The sequence below is a fragment of the Colius striatus genome, chromosome 6 (genome assembly GCF_028858725.1).
Source record: "Colius striatus isolate bColStr4 chromosome 6, bColStr4.1.hap1, whole genome shotgun sequence".
Lineage (NCBI taxonomy): Eukaryota > Metazoa > Chordata > Aves > Coliiformes > Coliidae > Colius > Colius striatus.
The window spans coordinates 515,308-539,812 of NC_084764.1; the positions used below are offsets into that span (position 1 = coordinate 515,308).

The window sequence follows — 24,505 nt, forward strand, 5'->3', positions numbered from 1 at the left end:
AGTGCCTGTCACATTTGGTTTGGAGGATACACTCTGATATGCAGCCATGGCATTAAGAAAATCGAGAAAAGGCTGTTTCTCAGGTTCCAGTGATCGATCACATAAAGCACTATGAACTTTTTCAGGTATGGGAACAGTTCTCTTCCTTCTGATTGCCCATTTCTCACCTTCAAAGAGACTGTACCAGAGCACCACCACATTATGCATTCGCTGGGCCTGGGTACACTTACATCTCTGATGACACATAATGTAGAAAACCAAAAGAAACAAAGATATTTCGTGGGGCGTTTTTGCTTTCATTTGATCATCTACATAATGGTAATGTGAGGGGCCATCTGATGGTTCCTAAGCCTTTGGATGCTACACCCAGGGTATTCTTAGGTGGCGTTTTGGGAATTAAATCTGTGTATTTTTTGTACCAGTAATTTTTAAAAGGCTATAGAAACTAGAGAGAGTTTCTATTAGTTTAAACTGAGATAGTTGTCAAGAACTGGTCTAAACATGTTGTGGTTCAATAAAAGGGGGAAGATGAGCTACTCTTCTATCTCAAAAGTCTGAGTTGTGGAGATGTTCCTTCTCATTATAAAAAAAGGCAGACAGTGTTCCATTCCGTCCTCAGGCACCGATGTAGTGAAGCTCTGGGAAAGAAAGATGTCCCAGTTCAGTAACAGGAAGCGTTTGTTCAGAGAGGATCTTTATTTGTTTCAGTTCTTTTCTGTGAGCCATGAATATAGCTTTCCAAGAACTGAACTCCACCTCTAAAGAGCAAATGGGCCTGGTAACACATAATGATGATGGAGCAGGACTCTGACGGAGACACTGTGTCAGAAGCACAACTGTTGTGCTTTTCCCTGTCTCTGTGTGTTTCTGGCCTGCACATGTGAAATGTCATTCAGTATTTTCCTAAAAATGGGTGAGATGCCAGTCTGGATTTTTCTAGGTAAATGCTGTGTCAATATCAGGAATTCTTTGTACATTGTGGAGGGCAGCATGAAGCTCTTCTTCGTGTGACACTTTTCTTACTTTCTGACTACACCATTATTTTCCATTTTAGATCTTTTTCTAAAGTGAGTAGTACTACTCACTACTCACTTTTTCTAAGGTGAGTAGTAAGGATGGGCATGGTTCCCCTGATAACTACCCCAGACTACGTTACAGAGACTTGTAACCCACTCACATGCAAGCTACCTCACCGAGCGGCACAGAGCAAATATTGAGTGTTCCCATGCCACATGTCAGTGATGATGATTTCTGTGGAAAGAAGAAGTGAGCAAACCACCTGGAAATGGCTGTTTCAGATAGGATGCAGAAAGTGGCACCAGGCTGCCCCATGCAAGAGGGGCTGGTGTTTTTATCAGTTGTAGCTGGGAAGCTGGGTGCTGCAAGGTAGGATGGCAGTCAGGCAGTTGGCCACAGGAAGCTGCTTGAGGGATGTCATATAGTTGCAGCAAGTGGAATCTGTCCCGCAGCCTGGTTGCAAAGGCAGCTTTCCCGTTTGGGCTTTGTTGTTGGATTCAGTTGGTGTCAGGAGGTGGGCACGCTCAGAAGGGCTGATGGGAACAAGTGGACAGGTGTGGGAACTGGCGGGAAGCAGCAGCTGGCTGAAGTGCCCAGGACTCTGTTTTTACGCAGGGGGTCTCATCCCGGGACCATTAACCAATAGGCCATAAACAAATTGATATCGGGAAATGTGGCTGGAAGCTCCTTGATTAGCCAGGGTGAATGGGGAATGAAAGACCAAGTGAAAGTGTGATTTAACAGTTCCACAAGCAATTTCCATTGCCACCTCTGAGGGATTAGGATGTGTGGAATAGGCTAAAAATGAGGAGGAGCTCCCCTCCTTTTGTTCTCTGTGCCGGGGGATAATAAAACTGCAGGAGAGGCAGTGCGGCTAGTTAGGGATTTCACAGGCTGCTATTTGATGCAGTTTAAGGAGCCCTTCTGCTATTGTTGCGCTTAAAATGGGAAGCGGAACTGTTCCCCATTCGCAGAAGTCTCCAGCATCCTCGGGGCTGAGAGCAAAAGGCTATTAAGATGGTAATGCTGCCCCATTTGGAGGAGTGTATCAAAATCCTCTTTGTCAATGTAAATCGCTGCTCTGTTTCCCTGGTATCTTTGCATCTCCTGGCCTCAGTGCAAGCACAGAAGTGTTCGGAGGAGACCCCAGCCAAGGCAGAACTGCCTCTCTCTCATTGTCAGAGGAGAGCTCCAGGCTGCCCGAGGGTGCCACGGGGAAAACTTCTTTGCTTTTATAAACTTGAAGTGTTCAGGGATGAAAAGAATCCATTTGTTCACTCATTCTTTTATCTCTACCTACAGACTAGAGAAATGAAATTTGATGATTGGAAAGCAAGGCTGGCCAGTCAGAGGTTTAGCAAGGAAAGTCAGCCCTCGTTCTTGTCCTTTCATTGCTCCAGTACGCTCTGTGCTGTGGAGGGAGTGCACTGCAAGCCCCCCAAAAAGCCTCAGTTGCCTTTACGTTGCAGTACAGTGACATGTAATGTGCTTCCATGCTGTACAGTGTGACTCTGAGAAGACCCTGAGTTGTGAGGCCTGGATGATTAGTTAGTTGATTAGTCCAGTGTTTCTCCTCCCCTCCCCTCTTTTCCATCGCACACATTTATGAGCACGCACAACCACACTCATCTTGCCTGTAATGTCACAGTGAGGCAGGTAGCTTCTGATTAGTAGAAACAGAAGGAATGTGGCACTCAGAAGACAGTGTTTCAGGCTTTGAGTTTCATAGTACTGAGAGAAAAGATCTATGAATAGCTAAATCTAGGGAAACCTCGGTACATGATGTTTCGTTTGTCACTGATGTAATGAAAGAGGCTCATTTTAATCTCAAAATAACACAGGGTCTGGTTTGTAGTGCAGCATGGCAAACTGTCTCCAAAGTGCTATAACTAATTTATCTGGCTGAAGCAAGTGAAAAGTCCTCATTTTATTTTGTAATGAAGTGAGTAGTGAGGTAGAAAGAGAATTCTGAAAGAAAGGGCAGCATTATTTGTATTGTATTGTCTGAGTTTGAGCAGTGAGAGACAATGATTTACTGCATCAAAAGCTTTTATTCAGTTGAAGAACTGTAACTATAAAGTGACCTTTGTCTGGAGCAACATGGATATAATCTGTAAAATGAAGCAGGGTTTTGCTTGATGTGTGAATGGCTGGAAGACAGATTAATAGGAATAAAGTTGTGCATTGCTATTGAGATGGTAACAGATTTGCAGCGCTACTGGTGATTTCCGGCCCCGTTGGAGGGATAAAGATGAACTGATCATTGTTAGGATCTCTGTGGGGTGGAACCATTTTTGCTCCATTCCCCACGGGACACTGAAAGCCTCATGCTATTTCTAACAGGTTTGTAATAATGAGAGCAAAAAAACCCATGATTGGTTTGTAGGCCAGGTCTATCCTGGCAGTAAGGAATGGGAAAAAAATAAGGCTCCCATCATCCTAATGCCAGCAAAATCACCCATACAGATGTCTCTGGCATCGGTAAAAATGTCCTTTTGTTCAGCCGTTTGGTGGCATTTTTAGGAATGGGTTACTAAACCTGACCCAGGAATGGCATTCTCTTGGGTGAGGGTGTCCTCAGTAGGTGGCTTTGTGGGAATAAATCACTCTGCTGCTCTGCAGCAGCACTGGCAAAGCCACGCTGGAGTAGCTAAACTCCACGGCTGTCAAATGAAGGAGTCCAGAGGAACAGAGCACAGATGCAATACCAGCTAAAAATGGTAAGGAACAGAGGTGGAGGGAGAACACTTCAATTGTGAAGAGAGGCCAGATGCATCTTGGCTAGATCCAGTGGAAACTGTATAAACTGTCATTTCAATAAAACTAAATGTTAGTGTCTGCAAACACGATCTTTGTCGCAGCGCAGGAGATAGCAACAGATTGGTAAAGTTTCTGGCCGTAGCTTTTGCCGTGAGCTTGACTTTTGGGAGGATATTGCGCTGCACAAATCCAGGTAATTATTGGATTACCTGCTTATTTCTGAACTCAGATATAAAGACACTAAAGATACAGTACTGCTTTCTTGCAGTGAAGGCCAAACCTGTCCCTAAATGCTTTGATACGTGGCAACTGAAGTGCCAGCATTTACTTTCTTTAAAGCTTTACTAAATCTAATGTAAAAATAACAGTGCGAGCAGTGTGCCAGGTCTGTTCTTATTTACACAGGTATGAATCAAAACTAATGTTGAGGTTTTTAATCCAGTGTTGTGAAGACACTGATAAGAGGGGAATCTTTTCAAGGCTGACATAGGCTTCCTGGAACAAAATGGTCTCACTTCAGAGAAAGCTCCGTAGTCATCTGTCTACAATGAATTCCTGATCAAAGTGGGCTGCTCCCCTGTGTTTTCACCACGGTGCTAAAGCAAATGGCCTTTTTTCCCCAAAGGCTTTTAACATAAAGAGTGGAGTTAGTTGTTGATTAGAAGCAGTATCTGTGATTTGTGGCAGTATATTGTTCTGAGAACTAAATGTTGACATAGAAGACCAAGACTCTACAAGTAACTGCTTGGATTTAACGTAGAAGTTGTTACATCTTTCAAGGTACAGATTTGTAGAGTCAGGTCAAATGTACCTCAAATGGACTTAATGTAGGTAGGAGCTGCACTCTACACCTTTTACTTTCTTCATGACGTATTTGTGCTGTGAGTGAATGACTCAAGGTAATGGTCAGTCAGGCACATGCAGTGCAGCTGAGAGTTTGCAGCCTTGTATCCTGTCTGCCGTGGCCATTTGCTGCAGTTCACAGAGGAGCAGAGCATCCTGTTTGCTTAGTTTTCTTTTGTCTGCCCCGTACCAGCGCAGGGAGAATATTCCTATATATCTTTTCTTTTCTGCCCTGAAATTGGATCACAGTCCTCATGGTTGCGTTCAATAGCTGGAAATGCTGAGGATATCCGATTGCTGAGGTCTCTTATTTTAAACACCACATGCCAGGAAAAGTATGTGGGATCCCACCAGCTTAGCACTGGAGGGTGCAGGATGCATCAACAGGAAAACCAAACAAAACATGAAGTGAAATTCATTTGGAAAGGGAAGGGACTCATATACCACCCATCAGCAGTGTTTAAACTCTTCGTATCCACACAATAGGCCTTTTATTTCTCTTCAGTTCTTCTCAATATGCAAACCCTCTTAAACTGATTTTTAGAGCTGCAGCTGTCACCAAAGTCAGTGGGAGATGTAGGTGCTTGTTACCTTTGAAAGTCAAGCCAGTGCACTCTAATGTGGTAGCAGAAGCCAAAACCACTCAATTAGGGTGGTTAAAGCATAACTCTGATAGCTCTGTAACGTGATCCCAGCCATCTTCATATCTGATACAGCGGCAGGGCCTCATGCTGTGCACACCAGAGCTCAAAGGTATGTTGTTTCTTTGCCTTTTAGCCCTTCTTCCCCTACAGCTTTGTGGCCTTGCTTCATCACTACGATCCTTCCAGCTGAGTAACACTGAGCAGGACTCTCTTGGAGTCTGAGAGATAACTTTTATTCATCCAGAATACTTTATTTTCTTTGAAAAGTAGGTTTGCTCCCCCACTTTTTCCTCAGATGTGCATTAGTCTGATCAGGGGAATGAGTGGTCACCCAAATGACCCACAGCATCCCACCTACCTATAGTAATGGATGAGCACCGTTTGATTTTCATTTGGAAGATCTGTCATGCCCCAGAAAAGGTTCCTAAGCAGTGGCCAGAAGTCAGAGCGAGTCCAGATCTCTCCAGTGCGGACTGAATTAAATTCCACTGTTGCTTCTGAATGTGGGGAGAGAAAGGCATCCCTCCAGCCAGTCCTGGGTTTCTGGATTTGGGACACTAAAGGGCCTAGAAAGCTTCAGCACACAAACTGAATGTGCAAACTCGAGTCTTCTTCTGGCAGAGGGTGTAGATGAGCTGTCCCACCTGAGTGCTGCAGCCAACAGCATGGCTGGTGCTACACGAGGCTGACTTGTCTCACGCTCAGTTTGAGGACATACCTTTTGTGGCCAGATCTCTGCAGAAAAAGAGCCTTGGCTGAGGATGAAGTTAGATAACTTCAACTGAGACAGACTTAATCTGTCTCCCTTTGCTCCCCTTCCCAGCCACCACTGGAACAACTGCATCCCCTGACACTCATTTTCTGTGTAACTTCTTGACCGTGCCTGAGTTGATGGTCCAATTGACTGCACAGTTTTCATTACATTTGTTCTCCTGTGCTTCCCATAGTGTGAAAAGTGAGGGATAATTTAGCAGTTTGTCCAAAACAATTCCCTGTCCATGGAGAGTTAAGTCTGCAGGAACGCTCAAGTGATACTTCTGTTGTAAATCGGGTTTGCCACTTCTGTGTCACAGATCAGAGGGTATGGATTTTGTTGAAGGACTAAAGGCCTTTTTGTCCACAAAGTAGGTGTGACAGGGAAGGGTCTGCTGCTGATGCTGATTTCAGGAATTGCGATCAGATGCCTGGATGCTTTAAAATACAGTATATTCCAAGTCTAAACTGTGTACCTCGTGGACTTCCCTCAATAGTTGCCTAGGATTAAGTTGGTTTGACTTCCTTTGGTTTTGTTTTCCTAATGCTCAGAACCAGTGGCTGAACTGGTTCAGAGAAAGCTGGTTTAAATGGCCTTCTGTTGCTGCTTGCCACTTAGACTGGCAGTTTCCTCCGTTCATTGGTTCTGTGTCTTCTTTTCTGGTTTTCCATAGTGCTGCGTATTGTTGGTAAAATAAGGAGACTTGAAAGCAAAGGAAGTAGAAGTAATATTGATCTTGAAACTCCAGCAATTGAAAGGACCACTCATGGTTTCCTTCAAAACAAAACCAAGAGGTAAAATAATGCTAACGAGGGCTGGGTGTCCAGGAGAGCATCATAATGAAGCATCCACTGGTATTGTTCAACTTGGTGTTTGTTCTTCCTGTGAACAAAAGGAAGGAAGAACTATGCTATCAGGCTAGAGAGGAAGGAGGCTTTGTTGCCCTTGGCTACTCTAACTTTAAATGTGAGGAAGCACAGGGCACTGCAGCATAACCTTTCTGCAGCATTAGACAGCGAAAACTGATAGTTCAGGAGGATAAGGGCGGACACTGTTCATCTACAGACGAGGCCTCCCTCACACGACAGCCACAAATCAGCTATGACAGGGGTAGTATTTATTTAGGTCATGTGAGCTTTTAAACCTCTGATTCCTCCGTTTTGCTGCTTCTCTGCCCTTTGATTCCTCCTCTGCATTGTTGCTCGCCATCAGGAACAGTAAGAGATGCCATTTCCTTATTGAGTGTGACAGGCACCGAATGTCCTGACTGTAAAGTTCAGTCATGTTGCTGAAGCATCAGGAATATATCTGCTGGAGACTGAGTCAGGCTTACTGTACTTCTCTGCTCCTGCTCCACCCATGGAGTTGTCTGCTGAAGTGGCAGAATGCCTGCCGTCCCTGCAGGGAGAGGGACATGAGTCTGTCAAGTCATGAGGCTGACACACTGTCAGATTAATGGCAAAGTTTACCATGCTCAGAGCCATTGTTTCAGATTTTCAGATGACTCAGGCAATGATTGTGTCATCAAGAAAGTTCAGTTATGATTTAAAGATAATGCCTGCAGTTCAGAAAGTTTGCTTAGTCTGCCTGTGTGGTGTGTGTTAGCTTTGCTCTGGCCTTGTCTAGTCCAGGTACCATCTCTACTTACCAAGAGCCGTTGGAGAAGCCGATTTGGTTAATGTGGTGTGTGATGTTCAAAATGACACTTTCAGGCATTTAGGACAGCAATTCCAGAATCTAATTGTGCTCACAACTCTCTTCTGCTGGTTAGCTCAGATAAGGGTTTGCTTTCTCCAGCGAGTAAGGTATGAGTTTCATAAGACTGCTTGTAAACTTTTCATAGTACAGTGGCTTTGTCAATTCTACGTCTTGGGAAGGGTCTACCAACATTGCTGTGGAAAGAGCAAGGATGTTAATTCAAGCAGATAGCCTTGTCTTGTCTAATGCATGTATTCTTTTTGATTCTCTTTGGTATAATGAAATTGGTTGTGATTTACTCCTTTTCCTTGGATAGAGGCTTGCTGATCCTCACAGGGAGAACGATGCAGCCTTCATGTGGCTCCTCTCGTGGGACTTCTAATCAAGGAACTGGGCTTGGTAACAGAACAGTTTGCTGTGGGAGATAACCGAAACCTGCCTGCAGACAGGTAGAAGCCTTTTATAGAAGAATCCTAGTAAAACCACTAAACCTGTTACCAGGAGGAAGCCTTTTCGAGGGTATCCATCTGACAAAAGAAACAAAGAATTAATGAGACAGTGTTATGGCAAAAGGGTTTTGTTTCCACAAAGTAGGAAGAGAGATATTGGTTGCCATAGCAGAAGTCTAATGGTGTCAGGCTCACCAGCCTTGCTGTTTACTTGTAGAGATTTGTTCACTGACTGTTTCAAGCACTCTGGAAAGAAAGGAGAGACTGAGGACTTTGCTGTGTTTTATTAACGTTCTCTTTCCAACACAAATCACACTGAAGAAGGCAACAGATAAATCCTGATTCCCCTTTATTTTCAGTTGTTGAGATACGCATTTATTACAAGAAATGGGAAACAGATTACACCAGCAAACACATCTGGCCTCAGACTGGCCTTCGAGTCATCCAAAAAGCAGCACAAAATATGGCGTTGTTTACAGCCAGCACTTACAATCCCGCACAGCTGCAGGGGGGAGAGGCAGTGGAATAAACTCTCAAGACAAGCTGACAACAGCTCCACTGCTGGGGTGCCCCTTTTGCAGACGAGACAACAACAGATGAAGAAATCTTGAGAATGACCCAGAGCAGTGCTCATTAGTGAATGAAGCACAGGCAGGAAATGGGACAAGATTCCTTTTGTCATAGTTTTTCACCCAGCTGTCTGCCCGTCCCACAGCCACCCACATACAATCAAATATAGTCATAGCCAAGCTCCAGAAAAGTTATACAAATAAAACCTCCAGTGATTGCATACAGACCCCTTCCAAGTTACATTTGCCCCATTAGCAATGAATGAAAAACTTCTGGGTTTAATCAAGGCATGTTTATTGTTGCCACTGAGATTTAGTACGAGGGATTGTATTCAGGTAAAGCTGATAGGATCCTAATTCCTCTTACTCGTGTCTGTCCGTCTGTTTCTCTGCATATCTACTGTTTATTATTGATTACTAGCACTTTTACTAGGTCTGTTGTATTTCCTTCGTATGGCAAAGCTGTGAGTTTTGCTTCCTGCAGGTGTATTCTCTCTTTGCTTGTGTAGAACAGCTGTGTGCAAAGCCACAATATGACAGCATTAGCAACAGAAAAGCGTTTCTGAACTTCTGAAATGGGTTCTCTGAGGAATCAAAGGCTAATTTGAGATTTTTAATTATCGTGACATCAGGACTCCCAACTTCTTGGGATTATTTGTTTGTGAGTGTGGCTCACTTAAAATCTTGCTTGTAAGTTAGTTGAAAAACTGTTTTTCTTGTGTATTGAAAGCAGGTTTTTACCTATATTTTTCAGCTAGAGTTAAAGAACAAAACTCTGTTACAGACAACTCTAATTCTCCTTCTTCCAAGGGTCTGCCACCCTGATGCTTTCCACCAGGGCTCTGAGTGCAGGGTGCTGTGAGTAGTTACACTTGCTGTTCACAGTCCCTTCACATTTGGCTTTGCTCCTCAGTGGCAATGGCTGTTTTTAAATAGAGCCAGTTGTATATGAGCTGTTTATGAGATTCATCTAAAGGGAAACTTCTAGTGAATCAGCACTGAGGCAGAGCATCCAGTGCAGCTTACCGTAAAAATCATGGATCCATGCAGTGTCCGATGACTGTGTGCAGCGTGTCAGGAAGCAGCCAGAGAATTCAAGTTGGCATAAAAAGCCCAGGCCCTTTCCACCCAAAGTTAAAATAATTTAGGATTCACGTTCCCAGCACTATCACATGATAGCATTCTCTAAATGTGTAATGTGTTATTTAAATACAAAAACCCCAGCACATGAGGAAATTAATAAAGGAAGCTGATGCTGGAACGTCTGAGGCTGAGAGCATGTACCATGAGGGCGAAGTACACCAAAAACGTGCTGTGCTAAGAAGCAAACAAGAGTGTTCAGGTAGTTCAGAAAGCTGATGAAGGGACTGATGGAGCGGGATTACAGCATTCAATTCTCCATCCTGTGTGACGGGAGGAGGAGAAACACAGATGTCTGCATGGAGTGGTTTGATACCAGTAAGACACAAGTGTTTTGACCATAATCACATTGGTATTGGTGTACAGCAGTACTGACAGCCTTGTTGACAGTCACCTACAACTGTGGTCACAAGAAACAGCACCACAGGGAAGTGATTTTCTTCTGTCATCCTGTGCTATGGTGAGAAGACTTTTGTTAAAGCCTCTGAGCTGTTGTACATTGCCAAAAATAATTATTCCGTTTTCTTTTCTAGCTTTCCTTTTCTTTTCCGTCTCTATTAGAGCTAATCTAGGGCAGATTTTCTGGACAAAAGGAGAAATAATTTTGCATTACATTGGCAGAGGCTTTGCTGCTTCTTTCCCTTGCCCCAAGGAAGCCAGGACTGGTTGTTTAGAGGACACCGTGCCCGTACACCTCCTTTGTCGCTTGTTCTCTCAAGGTACCTCAGCGCTGTTCTGAGGGAATTCTCTCTGGATTCAGCACCCCTTTTAGAGATCCCACGTGAATAATTCCATGTGGGTATCATGGCGTTCTTTTACACTTGTAGGTATCTACAAGGTGCTAGTCTAAGCCAGCTTGTTCCACCTTACCTAATAGAGAGACATGAGATACAAAGAGGTCACTGTTGCTAATTAAAGTGATTTTAAGTTTAGCTGAGGTGTCATGCAAACTAATAGAACAGGCTCAGAGGCATCTGGTTTGACACTTTTGGAGCCACACTAATTAATATCTCTCTTGTGTTGTTACAATGGTAATGGTAGCTATCAGACATTGCTGCATCTTGTCTTACCAGTGTGTCTGGGTACAGTATCACTAGAGCTTTTACTTATGTTTTTCTCCCCCAAGCTCTCATTTCCCATCTTTATTTGAATCACAGGCTTGTTCAGCAGGTCAGCTAATGGAGAGCAGATTTTTTACTCATTCTGGTTCTTTTTTTCCCCTTTTCCCTCTATTTATGTAACACACAATTTGTAATCTTTTTAAAGCCAAAGAAGAGAGAAGTCTTGAGTTCATCTAGATTGAAATCAGCTGCAGCCTATTAATGGACTCAGCCCAAGACTGAGACTTTAGGAAACAAAAACACTGGACTAAATTAGACTGAACTGGCCTCTGTCTCCTGGTGAGGGGATTCATATAGCGAAAGGAGAGGGGAAAAGGAGGGTAAAGAGAGAGGATCTCCATGTGGTTTTAATTCGTTTTGATTCTCTTCCTGAAGCTAATTTACCCAACACAAAGGCTCTGTAGTGGGCAGCCAGCTTTTTAGAAGTTTGGCTTTCACTGATAACTCAATTCCTGTTCTGAAAGTCTGAGATAACTCAGACCTGTGTGTAATCAGCCAAGGTTTAATGTGAGTATTTTGGTACAGGGTATTTCAGTTACATATTAGAGTCCTTTCATCATCTGTCAGAGTGTATGCTGAAGACACTCTCGGGTAACTGATCCAACTCCTTCATTCAGTTTCTCCCTGGAAACAGACAGTGAATTGTCTCATCAAAGAATCAGATCAGCAGACATGTGGGCATGTTGAGCCAAAAGAACTTCCACTGCCATGGCACTCTTAGAAGGCAGTTCTTAGCTTCTTCTCTTTACCACCAAAGTAACAACATACAGTTTTCTTCTGAAGGGAAGGTACTTGAATGTTCTGTTCAGCCTCTTTGCCATTAAATCTTCTTCATTGCATTCTTAGCCCCATTGGTGTGTGTAGTCCTCTAGCAACATTCAAGAAATTCTGTCTTTGCCCTCAAAAAGCCAGACAGTGGGTGGAGAAGTGAATCAAACAGTAAATCATTAGCTGGAAATTATTTGAGTGATTATGTTAGGCACAGACAGTCTTTGGTTACAGTTTTCATATACTTAGCAACGATAACTTGTAATCTAAGCAAAACTAAAAGGCAAATGGGTAGATGAACGGAAGGACTGAGATGGAGGAGGGAGTGGAAGCGAAGGGTTGACTGAGACAGTATTTGTGGGTGTATGGTTTCCCAGCGCTTCAGTCGCATATTACTGTAAATAAGCATATGCAGGGCACGTATTTATTGCTGAGTGGTTAGTGAGCCACAACAATCAGCGTCACTAGTTCACTGCTCTTCTAAGTGTGCCCTAGGAATGAGTAATAGCCAAGAAAATGCAGTTTTAAGATTGAGGTCTGAAAATACCTGGCTTCAGCTACTAATTCTAGCCAGTTTTGTGTAATAGTGGACAAAGGAATTTCTCTGTGTCCTATTTTCCATCTTCTTTTCTAGTTTACAGAGATACTAGAGCGTTCAGCATGATCTGTAGGATGCTTGGTTTCTGCAGTGTTAAAGGTCACATACACAGATGACCCAGGTATTGCTCATTTATCTGGAAAGCCTTATGTATCCTCGTCTGGGCATAGTTTTTGAAAGTGCATTTTGCACTTTCATGGCTTTCCAGCTTTATGACTTAATTGAAGCAAAGGTTTAAATACACACATAATCCTTTATACTTTGGGAGACTTCAGTAGTTTCTCACGTTTACAACAGGTCATCTGGAGACTAGATTGGGCAGGACATGGCTTTTCCATGGGTTTCTCATGAACACTCGTCTCCTGAACACACACTGTACCTCCCACTCAGTGTCCAGTCCACCTCCCGTGTGCCACAGTGCCCTGTAACAGGCCAGAGGTGCTGCAGTAGCTTTTGGGAATGAGACTGATTGTTTGAAGAAACAGTCTTGCTGTGAGAAAGACTACTTCACTATCAAGGTGTGAAGGACTGTAAATCTCATTACCATTTCCTGCCCGCATTTTTTCTTGCCAAATCTTAGGGCATGATACAGCTGAAATGAAGTGATCCAAAGGCTTTTTGATAGTGGTAGCTGTTCCACTTTCTTCTAGGCCTTCCTCCAATGCCTGCTGTAACCGACTTAGTCTGCTGTCCTTTTCAGTTACTTTGTTTTGTTCTTTTGCTTTAATTCTGTCAGTAAGTCTAACATTTATCTGGTGCTTAGATACTGGTGACTCCAACAGAGGTGGTTAAAACTTTGCCCAGAAATAACTGGAAGTAATTAGCCATCGAGGACTTGGCCAAGGATAAGGTATGGTTAAAGGATGAAACTGAAGTCCTTTTCACCTGCTTAATGGGTTTCAGAGATTTAAGGCCTCAAGGAACCTGTCAGTGTTCTGAGAGAGCGGAATCATTTTGGATGGCTTTGGATAGTTTTTGAGACTTTGATACTTTTTATCCCCCCCAAAAAGGAGACAGTTTGATGCTTTTACTATTGCACAGTCTTTGAGTGGCAGCTAGCAAAATACCTAAGAAGTAATGACAGTATGTTGATGTAGTAAAACGTACGTATATAACATTGGCTTACGTGGCCTCATTTGTTAGGATCTGCTTCATATGTCAACAAAGACACTATATTCCTCCCTAACACTTTTAAGAGCAGAGCCATGCTACTCATTGCCCTCACCTCCGTGGTTGGGGCATGTGTTGCCTTGCTCCCCTTTGTCCCGTGAGGTTCAGACCCTGTGCAACCTGTTTTTTTTTCTTCAGTCTTTTGTTTTTAGCAATAGCTAAACAAAGAGGCATTTAACTGTAGCCTTTTTTAGCTTCAAAGGAAATATAGAGCTACATCCACCAGTTTCAATAGGTTTTAACCCAAGACATAACAAAAGCCACAGTCTTTTTCTTCCATTGATTCAGACCTGAAGAAACTAGATATATTTAAGCAAAACACCCTGGGGAGAAAGAAAAACTTCAGACAGTCATTTCAAACCATCAAGCTATGATGTGGAAGTTACTTTCAAGAAACCTGTTTTAATGTATTTACAAACTTGGGCAGCTTACTATATAGCTCACTCTTGGTTCCCAGTGTAAAAGTTTTCTTCACAACCGTAACGTTAAAATTCTGCTTTTGAAAAGAGGAGAAAAGATTTGAGAGCACAATACTCAGTTACCATCCAAAAAGTTGTATCTTGATATTCTCCCCTGACCCTGTCCAATTTGTCCCTTCCCTGTCATGCAAAATGGTGTAGTGGTAAGGTCTTGGTCCTGGAGATCCTCAGGGATGTGGCACAGCAGAGGTGATGTGTCCCCTCAGAGTCCCTGTACGAGGCTGAGCTGTAGGTACCCGTGTGCTATCAAGGGCCTGCGAGACTTGCTCACGTAGAGAGCAAAAAGCTCACAATTTGTTCAACTGCATGAGGTTCTCTGCAGAGAGGAAGAAAATGGTGAGAGAAGCATCCTGCTTTCAGGTGGTTTTGTAGCTGGCCATGCAAGAGCGTGTGCAGCCACATGCTTAGGCACCCAGAGCTCGGTGCTCTGCAGCACACGTGCATTTACGTGACTCAGAGTAAGTTCCACTCCTCGGGTCTGGTGGCTGTTAAGAGGAAGCAGGGCCTGTTGGGAGGGTTTATTTTAGGAAACTGTTGTACAATTTTGGTTCCTTTTGGCTGCAGTGCTTGTTGTCAGCATATGGCTGCTCTCTTGGGGATGCTCTGAGGGAACTTTATGGCCATCATTGTTCTTCATTTGCATTGCTGTGCTCAAGACATGGTGTGGTTTCAGAGTGCTCTGCTGCTCTGTCATGTCAAGCTCCTTGCATGCTGCTTCTCAGATAGTAACCAGCAGTAGTTCATCCTGACTGCTGTCAAACCTGTTCAACTTTCTTTAGAACTATTCCTGCTAGTGTAGCAGTACCAGTATTTTACTGTGAAACACATACATCCTTCAGGGACCTTTTGCATGTACAGTGCTCTGGGGAAACTGTGGGCAAAAGTTGCAGTCATTGATAGTCACTTTGATGCTTCTTAATACTTTCTGAAATGCGATGGCTTTATAATTTAGAGAGTTCTGAGCAGTAAGATTGTCCTTAGCCTGGGAGTTTTGCTGCTGGTCTCTAGCAACTGTTAAGGACCAGGCCATGTTGTTTTCCTCACCGGTACCTACTAGGTGAAGAATGTATTTGGAGTTATTTCCGTTTGCTTTAAGCCTACTGGCCAACATTGGCCATAAAGCTTGAAGCAAAATGGTGGAGGAAGAAAGATGTTACTGGCTTGAGTAATCAGTAGTTTTCAAGGAAACTTAAGACTGCTTTGTCTGGTACGTTTTCCAGGAGTTGCATGTGTTGTGCTGCGCAGCCTTTTGTGGATCTTTTGACCCACAGGCTTACAAGCAATATAGTCTTCCCAGTGTGGGTCAAATTCTCTCCCACCCTCTGTCTTTTTGCTTGCAGCACTTTCCACAAGGCTCTCCTAATGGTATCAGATGATTTGGTTCTCTTTATTAGTTCTAAAAAAAACCTCTCTCATACGATCTGGAGAGAAACAGGCTAGTCAATAAAAACTGAAACTGAAGAGCAGTTGGCTGCGTTAGCAGAGCTCTGGGGATCTACTTATGCTGGTTCTGAGTTTACTTTAGTGTTTCGCTTTGATGCCGTGAGTCCTGTACAGTGAAGGGTGAATACAAAAGTAGAATGTTGGTACTAGTCCAAAAGTTCAGATGTTTATCCTTCATTATCTGAACTTCACATACCTGCAAAACTGGGCTTGGGGTTCCATAAAAGAAGTTTTATTTTGAGGATTTGGCTTTGATTTGGGTTGATCTATCCAGAAAATGTCTTGTGCCACATTATTTTAATTTTTGCAGCTTTTTCTCCAATAGGAAATAAAATTCCTGAAGTTCTGAGACAGTGGGAGAAGGTTAAATAAGATAGAAGATCCTCGTGTAGACAACTTTACATGTGGGCAGAGGTTTAGTCTTAAGATTTTTGCCAAGTTCTGTATAAAAATTTGGCCTGGCTCTGATGTCATCCCAAGTGATTCATCTGCTTCTCGCGGTTTCCCAAGTGGGTGAATCAAGCTATATTATGCCCAAGATGCACTGTCAATGTACACAGATAGTCGTATACCAGAAGACTTAATGTCCTGAGGTCAACCCCTTTCTATGCAAGTGACAACTAGCAGATACACAGAAATGTCCTTTCCTGGTTTTCTAGATAGTCCAGAAGAAGGTGAGGCTGGGAAGGAGGCAAGCTTGCCTGTCAGAATACGTTTCTTTCCCGATACCAAATGCATTAGCTGCAAAGTGCCAAGTCCCCTGGCACTTCAGCGTTTCTTTCCTCAAATACTGCTTGGCAGTATCCCCTGGAAGAGATGGTCCTGTTTGGGACAAAACCCTTATTTATTTCCCCCTACCCCCTCCTTCTATTTTTTTTGGTACCACACAAGAAAACTGCATCGTCGGAGGAATAAAAATGGAGTTTCTATTTCTACATCTGCTTTTCTCCCTAACCTTTTATCTGTTGATTTGACTGATTTGCAGCCCTTCCTTCCCCCCTTGCTGTTAACTAATGGACTTTGGTGTTACGCCAGCCTTTCAGTACACACACCACCATGCCAACCAGAGTGTGTGCAGCTATTCTGTCTGCTTTGGAAGGCTACAGATGCAGCCAGAGCTAGAACAATTCCCGTATTGATCCCACACTTGTCAGTTAATCCGTCATAAGGCATGGGAATCCTAGCCCCTTCCACATCTGCCTGCATAACTGCAGGGGGAAAACCAACTCTCTGAAGCTCTCACCAGGGAACAAGAAAGCAAAGAGAAATGGGAGCTCGCTGGGAGAGAGGGCTGTAAGCTGCTGGGCTGCAGGGCCATTGGATTGCCTACCTGCTCCACCCTTTCCCCTCGGCTCCTTTTCATCCTCCTGCAGGTCAGCAGGATCAGGTTTATGTTAGCGAGCCGTGAAGCTTATCAAATAAATGCTGCAGCAGCAGGTGTTTGGCTGTCTCCACAGGCCAAGTCTAACAAGGTTGATATTGTGCCTGTGGCCAAAGTAATGCAGTAATTACTTTTCTGGGCTTGGAACCCCCAAGAGGTTTCTGGGAACCAGTTAGAAAAACAAACCTTGCTAAGAGCAGGGGATTTTGAAAAAGGAACAGTGGTGCTCGCTGTGCCAGGAGGAGAGGACAGGCGTTTTGAGTGCAGCATCCTGCGTGGTGCCCCGTCCCCTGTAGCTTGCCCTCATTACAGGCGCCCAGAACAGAGGCAAAGCGCTTAAGTTTAGTCACTCAAATGCTGGGACGGGCAGCTTATTTTGACCCCAGTGGTATGTGGAAAGGCAGTTGCTTTCTTTAAAGACTGTGTCACCACAAGAAGAGCGAACTTTGGGTCAGAGGGGCCCATGAGTATTTGCAGTTCCATCTATATCATTCAATTTGACTTAGAAATCAGGAGTTGCATGGCACTCCCACCACTGCTGTTTCTTGCTTGTGAGCATTTCTTTTGTAAGCTCTGAGGACAGAAACTGAGTTATGGACCGTGATGCAGTCTTATTACACCAAAGGAAGAAGGAGATCTCAGAGCTGTGCCATACCCAGGCTATGGAGGGCAAAGTTAAAACACATCTGTACAGCAATGGCCTTTTGAAGCAGCAGGCTTCACCATTCTTTTTGAAAGAATATTGATCGTTCAGGCCAAAGCTTTTTCCTGTAGCTGATCGTTACACATGGTAAGGCCTCTTGCTGTAAGGTCATTTCAACCAGGTTTAGTAATTGCAAAAATGTTCTGAGCTACTGGAAATTTCTGCTGCTGTGCAGTTGTCCAGGAGACCAGGATTTGAAAGTGAGAATAGGAAGAAAGCAAAGCTAATTAGACAGTCATAGAATTGCGCATTAGATATAAACCTGTGATGTTTAAAAAAATCCATTTTTTAAATAAAGAACCTGTGAAATTCATACTACCTGTACAGACCTCTTTAGGCATCCTTCTCTGCTGTCGAATCAAGCCACAAAGAAATGTGTACTGATGAATGAGTTTTCCTAAGCTGGAAAGTTGGCATTTCGTTAATGCCTGGCAACGCTTTCCCGTCCCTACTGTTTATGTTAAGCTCTGGTTTGTATTTTTCTGTATGACGAGGACTTGGTGAAGGTCCAAAAGCACCATACCTTTTGCTTAGTGTTCTTCAGTCATTCTTGCTAAAGTGTTTTGTTCTTGCTGTGTTGTCGTGCTGAGCATACATTTGCTGAGTGTGTTGTAAAGCCCTGCTGTAAGGAGGCTGAGGCATGTCAGGACCAGTGTTGCAGCGGCAGAGCTGTGAATGACAACCTCACACATGACTTATCAGTGTTCACCTGAGTGTAACCAGACATGAACCAGAATATATTGGCTATTAATATTGCAGCTGTGATTTTTTTAATTAGTAGTAGCATTTTCACTTTTGTGATTAGAAGAATGTGCCTGTGTGTGTGTGTGTGTGTGTGTTCTGGCAGTGGAAGGATGAAAATGCTTAGAGTTTCCATATGAAAGCAAGAGCATGCAGTTACAAAACAGTTACAAAAGTACTTAATAAAGCTCAAGAAATAATGGCAAAGAAGAAAGCAAGTGGCAGTGGATTATACCAGGGTATTTTATGTACTGTGATGTTTTGTGAAGTCATCTGGAAAGAAACAGAAGAGACCTTTAGAAGATTGTTGATTGGAAACAATCTTCATTACTGATCAAGTCCACCTTTGTCAAAAGGATGATGATTTAAGAATTAGATGTCTTTTACTCCCATGGCACAAAACTGATTCAAAGGCTTGACCTCATAGATCAACTGCTAACTGGCTCAGTAGATTAGATAAGGGGGGTGGAATGTATTTGATGTTAATATTACATACCCCATGAAGTCTCTCTTCATCTACCGTCTAGTGCAATACATTACCCGAGTATAGCATATTGTCTGCGTGTTGTGTAGTCTCCCGACGGTTGGATCTCGGCTTGGATATTGCTTTTGCCTTACTACTTTTTATCCCCAGTAGAAAAAAAAAATGATGATATTGCCTATAAAGAGTGAAAACATTGCAGTGTTCAGGAATTGGTAATGGAGAACAGAGTTCTCACCTAATAGTCAGTTTACTTGTCAATCTGGGCTATATTAGAAAGATGAAAACAGGACTCTGCTAACCAGCCTGAAGGGAGTAGATTTCACTCCATTCTTTAATGGAGCAGATTATTCCTGGCCTTTTAACACAGAAATAACCAGTGTGAATGGACCCCTATAATCTTTGCAGGAGTCCCATAAAATGCCTAATGTGGCCATTTCTCATCAGATTCCTAAAACAAAGTAATGGTGTGATCTACTTGGCAGGATGCTAAAGCACGTCTATCACTTTAATTACCTCACTCTTTTTCTCTTGATTAATAAGTTCTGTTATTCTGTGTCCCAGATTCATCAAACTTACTTTTTCTGTAGCCCATTTCCATTCATGGCCTATGGTCAAGGGAGGAGTTTAAATCTCCAGAATTAATCAGGGCTTAAGATTTTATGTCAAGTGATTTCTGACCCAGCAAGGACTTGGATCTCAGGTAACGTCTCAGCCTTCCCATTTCTTGTCTGAACCTGGGGAGAGCCACTATGGAAAAACATCAGAGCAACCGTGGCAGAGTTGCTGAAGGTGCCATTGGTGTTTCCACTGGGGCTCCTAAAATAACCAAAACAGAGCAAAACAAAGCATTCTTTGATGAGCTATCGATAAATTGTCCATGAGAGTTACCATATTTCGTATGGAATTTAGCTTTTCATGATACTTTCTAAGCTTGTGATGAGTGACAACAGCCAATGACCCATTACTAGCGTGGTATAGGCACGTAGTTCTTATTTAGGAGGCTGTCCTGGTGTGGCTGTGAAGTATGCACAGAGGTTGCCTAAGCAGAGTTTCTCCTCTTCTGGGCAGCATTATGTACTGAGCTTTTAAGCATCATCTGAACACTCGGTGTTACTTGGGTGATTTGTCATTTCCCTCCCAAATGCTTTTGCATGCTCAACATGGACGAATTTTTCTTAATGTTCTGCTTTCAATTAAAAAGTGATAAAATGAACCCTTGACAAGTTTATCATGAACGAATTCCAAGTGCTCGTATATTCCGAAAAGTGAGTCTGAGGCAACGGTTGGAGACTCTCACTAAAACACGCAGATACAACAGACCCTCGGAAGAATTCACTGGGGAGGCTCTTTTGAACAACCGCCTGTGCGGAATTGCTTCCTGTCATCCCCAAGACAGCTGGTTACCACCGTGATCTCAAATCTATGGAGACAGTGAGACAATTTTCAGGCAGAAAAGAAATAGTACTCAGGCCTTGACGTAGGTTGCTCCGATTAGCCCTGGGAACACACACAGAACCGCACGGTGCTGACTGTGAACAGAGAGAGACTCGGGCTGACTTGGAATGTAAAAGATTCAAATAGAATTTCAGAACGTTCTATCTGGAATGCTGAAAATCTTCCTGTTGACTTCATGGAGTGTGAGCCATCTTATAAGTGGTTCATGCTGTTAACGCTAAATAAACAGGAGTTTTGAAATCCGTTGCGTGGGAAACGCGAAGCCTGTAGGATCAGGAGGAAGACTAGTGTGTCTGGAAATCAGAGACTCCAGGTTTCCTTGCTAAGCTATTGGATTTGTCTGTTTTCCTCTCTGTCTAAAGTTGTCTTGCTTAAAAATCCCACTTTAGCTCATTTTCACTTCCATGTCTCTTCTGTGCTAGTTTGTGAGGAAGTGGTGAGAGTGTTAAAGTGTGTGTATCGATCTCTCTCTGTATTAGTGAGACATGTAAATTAATCCCCCATGTTCTCTGGAATAGTGGTCCTAGGCCACTGCTAAGATTCCTGATTCCCAACCATTTAATACATTGGAAGCTTAATCAAGGGATATAAAGGATATACCTTTTGGCCAAGGGAAAACAGTTTGGCAAACACAAGGTAGAAATGGTAGAGACAGGAGGTCTTTTAATATGTTTCCATAAGACAGAAAGAGAGCAAATGCAAAAGAAAGAAGACTAAAGAACCATAAGAGAGAAAAAAAATTACAGGGCAGTACCCAAGCTGAAAAACCAAGAGGAAAAAAAAAGACTCATCTGAGAAACTCTGAAGGGTGGGGAATGGAAAGCTGGAATTAGGAGAGGACCTTTGAAAATGTCAAGCCTAAAGCCTTGTCCATGCTGCCATGTGCCCAGCGTTTTTTTCTGGTACGTATAGGTGGTGGCCCAAATTTATTTGTTACAACTAGGTTGAAAAAAAACTTTCCAAAAATGCTTTTGCCTAGTCTGGTGAATTGTGCTAAATCATGTTTTTATTCTGAGCCAAAAGAATTTGGCCCCACCGAGGCCAGCCAAACGCAGAGGCAGATGAGACGCAGTTGGATTTCACAGCTGCTTTTAAATGCTGTGGTTGGAGCTGTGTGGATGTGGCTGAACTGCAACGTCCCGGCAGAGCTCCCAGGGAAGGAGCACCCCGAGGTAGCGACCTCCGTGTCTGCCAAACATCAGGAGCAGCGTAAGCAAGGGAGGTTCAGCACTCGTGGTGTTGATGTCTGTAGCGTAAAATCATGACAAAAATGCCTGCAGTAGGCTGTAACACAATGAACCAAGGGCATGGACAATTAGTGTTGTTCTGCAACAGCGTGACGTGTGTTTGCCTTCATTTTGTACGACTGCAGTGGGGCTGGGGCGTGAGGTGGGTCAGAGACCTGCTTGGAGAGGGAAGAAAAGTGGCTGAATACTGCATTTGCTTTTCTCTAGCTTGTAACTTGCTTGGAGCTGGCCCAAATGGCACTGCCTGGTGTGTCTTCCTAAGGAGCCGTTTGGCTGGGTGAATAATGCCAGGTGCAGACACTTGACTGTGGCCACCTAAGACCATAGCTAGGTTTCAGGCAGTTGTAGTGCTGACCTCTCAACTCATGGTCACCAGCAAATTTGCAGCCAAGGGACAACTTCTGCATCAGTTCTGGTGCTCATCAAACCCCTCCATGAGGTGTCTAAGGGAGCTCAGAAATGTGTTCACTTTGTACTAGTAGGTTAGCCTTTTGCCCCTTTACTCCCTTAACTGACTTCTTGCAGCGTGAGATGAGCACTAGTGCAAGGGAGTCAGGAAGGCTGGATGAAAGTGAGGACAGGACCATGTCTTTTCACTGTTTCACTGACGTTTCAGGCTGCTTTTTTCAGTATAGCATACCCTCAGCTGCTGGTGTTGCAGTGGTGGAAAAGACTGATAGGACAGTCCCAACAAAAGCTGTATGTTTCCACTTTTTTCCTAGAAAACAGACAACTTCAGGTTTTTTTGGAAGCTCTGACAAACCTATGAGAGTAGTAAACTAACAAAATGTGGCTTTGTGCAGATGTGTACCTTGTGATTGGTTGACTATCTACAGGCTTTTCCTGCAGCTGGCATACTTGGAAGTTCTCTGTGGAAATGTGGAATCTAATAATGTGTAAGTTAATAAGCCAGTGGAGACATTTACAGGAGCTCTCTCCTCTGCTTGGGTCGTCTCTTCTCACTGAATTTCTGTAACCTCATAAATGTTGGAGAACTCCTATCCTTTGTCAGACTTGGTTAAAAAAGTTATACATTGGGATACCGAATCTGATTGCAAAAGCCTCGTCTGTGTATAAAACCCGAGCGAAAAAGAACCCATATTAGGGGAACCGGTGTTGGGAGGAAAATGACACAACTGTATTGTTTGACTTTAGCGATTACAAACATGATTTTAACATTTCTTCCTTCAAGCAACGTCTCAAGTCCTACTGCTTCTATTCAACAGAATGATGCAACTTCACTCTGTTTTAGCTGAGCTGAGAAAAGGCTGGACTCACAAATGCTAATCAAACTCTTTTCATGTCAGTTCCAATGTGTGCGGAAGAGCCAATAAGGACCTGCCGGTTAAAATGGCTCTGGCCGTTAGAAATGTGGTCTGTATCCCTGGTCCCTGGACAGCTTTTGAGGCTCAGAGTTCCCCATGGGATGCAGGGCAGCTAGCTAAAGGCATCTTGGCCTTATTCAGCACCATTCTCTCTGGCGTGCCTCCATTGAGAGATAATTGGAGAAACAATGGCGAACTGAGCCACTCGGCCTGATTTTTCTGACAGTCTGAGTACCTAAAGATGCTTGTGCTGTTACCGGTTGTTTCGCGATAGCGTCTGTGACCCCTATTCACTCTCCAGAGCCCCACAGTGTAAGGCACTGGATACACACAAAGACTAAAAAGATGGCTCTTGCCCTTGCTGACTCCAGAGATGGGTTATGGTTCATCCAGCAACCTCGGTGTGTCAGGCCGAACACCAAACCTCCTGGCCAGCAAAGTCATCAACCATTTGAAAACAAACTCGGCTTAAAAAAGACCACATGAATCACCATGTGAACGTTGCCCTGCTATAGACTGGAAACATCTCTGACTTCTGATTGGCACGTGGATAAATTCCTGCAACCACCGTGATGTGACAAAAGGGCTAACCCAACATCCAGCACTTCCTGAGTGGTCATAAATGGGATCACACTTCTTTACGAGCTCGCAGAAAGGGAAAGTATATTTTTTAATTGCTGTATTGGCAAGTAGGAGGGGCAGATGAGGAAAACCAAGAACAACATATTTAGTTGCAGTAAGTGCCCAAAACCATGGAATGAATAGCAGTGCTTTATGAAAGAGCGCTGCAAACAATTCGAGCAGTCCGCTTTCCTTGCAGAATTCTCCAGCCAAAAGACATTCCCGGAAGACGAACAGTGCCCACCAGTCTTTGCTAGCCAAAGAGAAAAGGGGACAAACAGTTTGCCCTGAAGTTGCCGTGGCCCTCTTTGACTGGCAGTGATTTTGCTAAGCAGTGTTCTCAGTCATTCGTTCTGTTTTCAGCAGCGTCCTTGACCATACCCCCTGCCAGCAACAGGACCTTTAAGTCCAAGAGAGAGCAACAACTTTTTTTTTTCCCTCTAGCAGGGGATGTGCTGAGCCAAAATAGAAATAGCAAGGTCAGGGCAGGGCAAGGCCCTGCATTTCATTAACCAGGCCTGGCTAGGGCTGATTCAATACGTACAGGAGGTTTTGAATAGATCCAGGGACGAGGGATGACGTTGTGGAGTACAGAAAAATCATTCTTTGGTTGCTGTCAACTGACTAAATACAGGATGGTACTTAATTAGAGAGATAAAAGGAATGCATTTTAATTATTTTAATTTTGTAGAAGATAGGATTTATTTTCCGTTTTGTAAGAGGGAGAGAGGAGGGTCTGTACAGAAAGTCTGAGCCTGACATGACACAGATAGCCTCGAGCTACATGTTGACCCGGCCTGCAGTTCTCATGAGTACAACGTGATGAAGACCCAGTAAAAAGGACAGAATTATATTGTCAATGGAGTCGAGGCCCTGTTAAATTTTGGAGTCTCTCCGCTTAGCGACTGATGACCTTCTGAGCCCATTACGCTGTCTGTCTCATTGGACGTGCTAGAGAGAGAGGATTTGAAAAGAATGGAGCTTTGAAGCCAAATAAAGTATTGTGTCAAGTGGTGCTTTGGCTGCCCAGCTTGGATTTGCTATTGGGGCTGCCCAACTTAACTGACGTTTTATAGCTGTATTGTAATTCTTGTA

At 43.6% G+C, this 24,505-nt stretch overlaps 1 protein-coding gene across 8 annotated transcripts in view; it reads left to right on the plus strand.

The window, feature by feature from the left end:
* The window catches only part of RAD51B (RAD51 paralog B), a 311,046-nt gene that overhangs the window by 162,975 nt on the left and 123,566 nt on the right, over nt 1-24,505 (plus strand). The window lies entirely within an intron of this gene.